Raw genomic sequence first — 7269 nt, forward strand, 5'->3', positions numbered from 1 at the left:
GGGGGGGGGGGGGGGGGGGGGACTGAACACTAAGGGCAGGATTTCTCTCTAGCTACAGCTAAAGGGGTTCTGGAAAATGGGATGTGGGGTGGAGTTGTGAGGCAGGAGAGTTACTAACTCAAAATCTGGGATCTTGAAGTAGGGTCCTGCCTACGTGCTGAGAGCCTCTCTTTCTTTAGCTTCCTTGAACCCTTAATCTGTACATGCTTTGGGGCAGGGGAGAGGGGCAAGCAGATTAACACGCCAAGTTTTTCTTGCTCTGATTTTTTGGGTGGTGCAGTTTCTGGATCCTCGAGAACATCAGCTTTTCTGGCGGTACCAGTAGAGAGAAACCTGCCAAGGGGAAGGTGTAGCATCCCGACAATAGTGTAAAGCTGCCAACTTCTTTAGTACTAAATTTGTGCTAGGTACTGTGCTGGGTTCTTCACCACCTTTAGCTCTAATCTTTCCACTAGTTCTCCAAGAAGCCTTTTAATAGCCTCATTTGACACTGTAGGAAACTGAGGCTTAAATAATATGCCCAGGGTCACACAGCAGGTCAATGAATGTTGGGATTGGAGACTAAGGCTGCCTTTGGCTATGGTTCACACTCTTGCCAGTACACTACATCATAGGCCCCCTCCAGCTTGTGCTATGTTTTCACTCGAATTTATTGATTCTCAAGAAATATAAGGAAGGGCTGCATGACATGATGGGAGGAGGGGCAAAACGATAGCCCTCTGGAGGAGGATGAAAGTGAGGCTGAAATTTTCCAGGCTCTTAACCTCTTCCATCTCTCAGCCTCCATGAGAGCTGTCTAGGTGTAGAACGTGCATTTTTGTCTAATCTCCCTACTCTGTCCTATGAGTCTTCCCCAATTTGCCCTCTTCCTGCAAGCTTCCAGCCTTATCCGCTGGCTTTCACCCAGGGAAACTCAAACATCACCATTTCTGGACCTCTAGAAGTGTCTGGCAATGTATTTTGCAATCCTGAAAGAACAATGACCTGACAGAGCTCAGGCTTTGCCAAGGGGAGCTCAGGATGCAAAAACAGAAGTGGGAAATAGCCCCTGTGTCAAAGATGCCACATGTAGTTTCCCAGAAGTGACAAAGCTGAGACTTGATGGAGCCATGCCTATGGCTCGTAGTCTCTCTGTGGCTACAGCCATTTCTTTGAAGGCCATGAGAGTTCTGGGTACTCTCCTTTTTACACACACCAAATTAGAATTAGCACCCCCTAGGAAAAATAGTGATGGAAGTGGGTGTCTGGTAAACAAGACTTATGAAGGATGCTGCATGAATTAATTCAATGGACAATCACTGTTAAGCCTTTAAACACTGAACCAAAAATCCTTTTTTATCTGTGTGAATTAATTTGGAAAATGGTACAGTCTGAGTTCATTTGCAGACTCTTTGGGCCATCAGCACCACAAGTATTGAACTTATGGCCAAGTTAGGATTTGCGGAATGGGTGTTGGTTAGATACGGGCTCATAATCCTATATATACAATACCATTCAGATTCCCCTTTAATCCTTCCTGGAAAGAAAACGTTGACAATACATTCACTTTCCATTGCTGAGGCCCAGGAGTGTCTGCTTCTGGAGAAGATGGGTGGTTAGGGAAGACTTTTCCGCCTTCTTTCCATCAGTTTCTGTACACACACTCAAACCATCACAAATGAACATTACAATTCAAGGAAAAGTTGAGCTGGACTGGCACATGTGGACTTCAAGGCAATTCTCCCAGCCCTAGGATTGCTGCCCCTAGACCCTCTGATACCAACAATCTAGACCAGCCTGTAAGTACCCTTTAGGTTCAGACAAGGATTCCAGTCTCCTCCTACCTTTCTAGTGGGGATATCCAGATAGTGAGATTTCTCACTCTACATAGTTTCTTTTCCCCCTCAATGAGTACTTGGCAATGTCTTAAGGAATTCTCTGCAGACAGGGTTTGAGGCTAGTTGTAAAGGAAGCTGGAAAAGAATTATTAGAGTGGGCCCTAGCTCTTGCAGACATTTCTGTTCTAGGCCTCATATGAATACACTAAGCTTATGATAAGGAGGGGGCAGTATATCAGAATGATTATGAACTCTGGATCTGGACAATGCTGGCTGTGTGACCTTGGGCAAGTTACTCAACATCCCTATCTAAACAACTTACAGCTACTTTCAAGAAATTGATAGAAAAGCCCAGGGTCACATACTTACTTACTATTTGATGATGTCAGAACTATAACCCAGGCCAATTGTATCTTAGTCTAGTGATATTTCAATTCTTCACACTGCTTTTAAGACTACTTATCAACACCTTGGTAGCTGAGTTCAAATGAATACAGATTTCTTAGAATTACTAGTATTTGGGTTTTTAAAAACAATTATTTCAGGTGAATATTAGCCCCAGGTAGTTATGAATTGTAAAACTTAGCTGCATTAATAACATATTCTTTGCAAACACCCATCCACAAGACACTTTTCTAGGGGTTTCTGTGTGATCTCTTTAAACAGGTCTCAGTGACTATTAGGAATCACCTGCTTTACATACCACTCAGGGAGTCCCAAACAGCGAGGATTACTTCTCTGATAAAAGGGCAGGGTTCGGGGTGCCTGGGTGGCTCAGTCGGTTAAGCGTTTGCCTTCAGCTCAGGTCATGATCCCAGGGTCCTGGGATGGAGTCCCATGTCGGGCTCCCTGCTCAGTGGGGAGCCTGCTTCTCCCTCTCCCTCTGCTTGTGCACGCTCTCTCTCTCTCTCTCAAATAAATAAATAAAATCTTCTTTTAAAAAGGGCAGGTTTAGGAAGGGAGTTGGGAGCTCAATCCTAATGTCTGAGCAGCCTTATTTCTTATTTTATTACTTATTTTTTGAGTATTTGATATGCAATGTTACATTAGTTTCAGATATACAACTTAGTGATTTGACAAGTTTATACATTATGCTATGTTCACCACAAGTGTAGCTAACATCTGTCATGTTACATCCCTATTACAATATCATTAACTGTATTCCTTAGGTTGTGCCTTTTACTCCCATGACTTACTCATTCCATAACTGGAGGCTTGTATCTTCTTCACCCATTTTGTCCAACCCCTCACTCCTTTCCCCTCTAGCAACCATCAGTTTGTTCTCTGTATTTATAGGTATGATTCTGCTTTTTGTTTATTCATTTTTTTGAGATTCCACTTGTGAGTGGTATCTGTCTTCCTCAGTATGACTTACTTCATTTAGCATAATACCCTCTAGGTCCATCCATGTTGTCTCAAATGGCACAATCTCATCCTTTTAATGGCTGTGTAATATTTCATTACATATAGATTCTTTATAACTTCATCTATTGATGGGCACTTAGGTTGCTTCCATATCTTGGCTGTTGTAAACAATGCTGCAATAAACATAGGAGGGCATATGTCTTTTCAAATTAGTGTTTTTGTTTTCTTTGGGCAAATACCCACTAGGGAAATTATTAGGTCATACAGTATTTCTATTTTTAATTTTTGACAAATCTCCATATTGTTTTCCACAGCGGCTATACTAATTTACACTTCTACCTACAGTGCACGAGGGTTCCTTTTTCTCCATATCCTCACCAACACTTTATATTTCTTGTCACTTTGATTTTAGCCATTCTTACTGTTGTGAGGCGATACGTAATTGTGGTTTTGATTTGCATTTCCCTGATGATGAGTGATGTTGAGCATCTTTTCAAGTGTCTGTTGGACATCTGTCTTCTTTGGGAAAATGTCTATTCAGTTTCTCTGTCCACTTTTTAATCAGATTGTTTTTTTTTTTTTAGGTGTTGAGTTGATAAGTTTTTAAATGTATTTTGGATATTAACCCCTTACTGGATAAATCATTTGCAAATATCTTCTCCCATTCCGTAAGTTGTCTTTTTGTTTAGTTGATGGTTTCCTTCACTGTAAAATAGGTTTTTTTTTTGTTTTATTTTGGTGTAGTCTCAATTATTTATTTCTGCTTTTTTCCCCCTTGCCTTAGGAGAGATATCTAGAAAAATGTTTCTATGGCCAATGTCAGAGAAATTACTGCTTGTGCTCTCTTCCAGGATTTTTATGGTTTCAGATCTCATGCTTAGGTCTTTTTTTTTTTTTAAAGATTTTATTTATTTATTTGACAGAGAGACAGCCAGCGAGAGAGGGAACACAAGCAGGGGGAGTGGGAGAGGAAGAAGCAGGCTCATAGTGGAGGAGCCTGATGTGGGGCTCGATCCCATAACGCTGAGATCATGCCCTGAGCCGAAGGCAGACGCTTAACCGCTGTGCCACCCAGGCGCCCCCATGCTTAGGTCTTAAATTCATTTTGAGTTTATTTTTGTGTATAGTGTTAGAAAGTGGTCCAGTTTCATTCTTTTACATGTAGCTGACCAGTTTTTCTAGCACCGTTCATTCAAAAGACTATCTTTTTCCCATTGTATATTTTTGCCTCCTTTGTCATAGATTAATTGACCATATAATCATGGGTTTACTTCTGGGTTCTCTATTCAGTTCTATTGACCTATGTATCTGTTTTTGTGCCTGTACCATACTGTTTTGATTACTACAGCTTTGTATATCTTGAAATCTGGAATTGTGATACCTCCACTTTGTTCTTGGAATTACTTTGGCTATTGAGGGTCTTCTGTGGTTCCATACAAATTTTAGGATTATTTGTTGTAACTTTGTGAAAATGCTGTTGGTATTTTGATAGGAATTGCATTGAATCTGTAGATTGCTTTGGGTAATGTGGGCATTCTAACAATATTAATTCTTCCAACCCACGAGCATGGAATGTCTTTCCATTTGTTAGTGTCAACCTTAATTAATTTCATCAGTGTTTTACAGTGTTCAGAGTACAGGTCTTTCACCTCTTTCGTTAAGTTTATTCCTATGTATCTTATATTCTTTTGTGGTGAAATTGTAAATGGTGTTGTTTTTAGAAAATTTTCTCTTTCTGAGTGGCCTTATTTCAAACTGCCTTTCTTCTTAGAGCACTTGGTTTGGCATGGGCTGGCCAGGGTAGGATCTCTGTCCTCTAAACATCCACTTTCCTCAAAATATAGAAGAGAAGTAATATGGAGAAAGGGAAAACACAAGGATAGTCATTGCTTCTGAAGCTGCCCTCTGTTCTCATGCCTTAACCTGCTTGGACCACAGCTCAGAGAACTTCCCTACCAGTGAGAGTGGTGACAACAGGGTGCCTTGGGATGGCTCCAGTGTGGTTTGGTCTTGTTCTGCAAGACAAAGAGGACTGCTGTTCTAGAAGATGTTCATAATTCCAGACAGTGAGGGAGAACCCCTGAGATCCAGCTGTAGAGAACTACTTGCACATAGGACTGCTCTCCTTTCTCTGGATTGGAGGTCGGGAGGAGTGCAAGGCCTAGGATGGAAGAAGTGAGAGGGAGCTTTGGCACAACTGCTAACCCTTTATATCATGTCTCCTTACACAACTATGGGCATGGACATGCTCATAGTTCCTAACAGGGAAGAAGAACAGTAGTCAGACATGTTGAGTGAACAGAAGTAAAAGACCAGCTATGACCGGGAACAAACTGGCCCTTGAGATCAATGGCAGCACCCAACCCTCGTTTGTATGGTCTTCACTGCCAAACCTACCCACAAGGAGTCAGACCCAGTTCAGCCCAAACCAAAAGCTGTTTGGCCTGGCCTCTGAGATTCATCTACACTAAAGGAGCCCTTGGAAGTCAGGCTTGTTAAAAGGCCACTTGCCCAGTTCGGTTTATTTATTTTTATTTTTAAAGATTTTATTTATTTATTAGTGAGAGAGAGAGAAAGTGCACACACAAGCGGGGGGGTGGGGGCAGAGGGAAAGGGAGAAGCAGACTCCCCACCAAGCAGGGAGCCTGATGCGTGGCTTGATCCCAGGACCCCGAGATCATGACCTGAGCCGAGGGCAGAGGCTTAACCAACTGCACCACCCAGGTGCCCCTGTCAAGTTCAGTTTAACAAGCTATTGGTTGAACATCTGCTATATGCTGGCCTAGTTATAGTAGACACTGGGGCACAGAGATTAATCAAATGTGGCCCTACCTTCTGTATGTTCTAATTCTCTATTCAGCTTTGAGACTGCACAACTATATAACTAATCTATTAAGGTTTTTTCCAGTGAATAACTTTTTCCTTTCTAGAATTTCTAATTGTTGCTTTTTCAAATAAACCTTACTTTTTTCAAAATAAGGATGCTGTTCTTTTTTTAATAATAATTTATTATGTTAGTCACCATACTGTACATCTTTAGTTTTTGATGTAGTGTTCCATGATTCATTATTTGCGTATAACACTCAGTGCTCCATGCAATATGTGCCCTCCTTAATAGCCATCACCAGCCTATCCCAATCCCCCACCCCCATCCCCTCTGAAGCCCTCAGTTTGTTTCCCAGAGTCCATAGGATGCTGTTCTTTTCTTATGGATTCCAATCCCTTTTTCATCTCTTTAAACATTTTCATCAGTTTTATTTTAAATTTTTAAAAATATTTGCCTATTTTTTTCATTAATTCTGCCATTTGTTGGGTCTGCTCAATATCTAATGGTGGTGAGTTTTCTTTTTCTAATTTTTTAGAAGTTTTTTTTAGGGGGGGGCGCCTGGGTGGCACAGCGGTTAAGCGTCTGCCTTCGGCTCAGGGCGTGATCCCGGCGTTATGGGATCAAGCCCCACATCAGGCTCCTCCGCTATGAGCCTGCTTCTTCCTCTCCCACTCCCCCTGCTTGTGTTCCCTCTCTCGCTGGCTGTCTCTATCTCTGTCAAATAAATAAATAAAATCTTTAAAAAAAAAAGAAGTTTTTTTTAGGATTTTATTTATTTATTTGTCAGAGAAAGAGAGAGAGAGCACAAGTAAGGGGAACGGCAGGCAGAGGGAGAAGCAGGCTCCTCACTAAGCAGGGAGCCCGATGTGGGACTCAGTCCGGCCCTGGGATCATTACCTAAGCCGAAGGCAGACACTTAACAACTGAGCCACCCAGGTGTCCCGGTGGTGAGTTTTCATATGTGCTTTATCACTCATGTCTGTGTGCTAATCTTTAGTAGGTATTAATTTCTAAGAGACTCTCAGGCTGTCTCTGATGCCAATCTCTCCCTCTTGGGGAGAAAGGATGAAGTTACATGCAGTCTGGTGCAGCTGTTCCACTGCAGTCCTTCAGGCACAGACACAATGTCTTTCTGAGCTTGGAGGCTCTTTGAGTCTCCTCTGAAGAGAATACCTCCTGCTCCATGGAAGTCTTCTCCTATTACATATGTCTTTAAGATATTTATCCAAATCTTTGCTGCCTTTTAAGATTCTGTGGTCT

Source organism: Ursus maritimus (genome assembly GCF_017311325.1).
Source record: "Ursus maritimus isolate PB19 chromosome X unlocalized genomic scaffold, ASM1731132v1 scaffold_X1, whole genome shotgun sequence".
Lineage (NCBI taxonomy): Eukaryota > Metazoa > Chordata > Mammalia > Carnivora > Ursidae > Ursus > Ursus maritimus.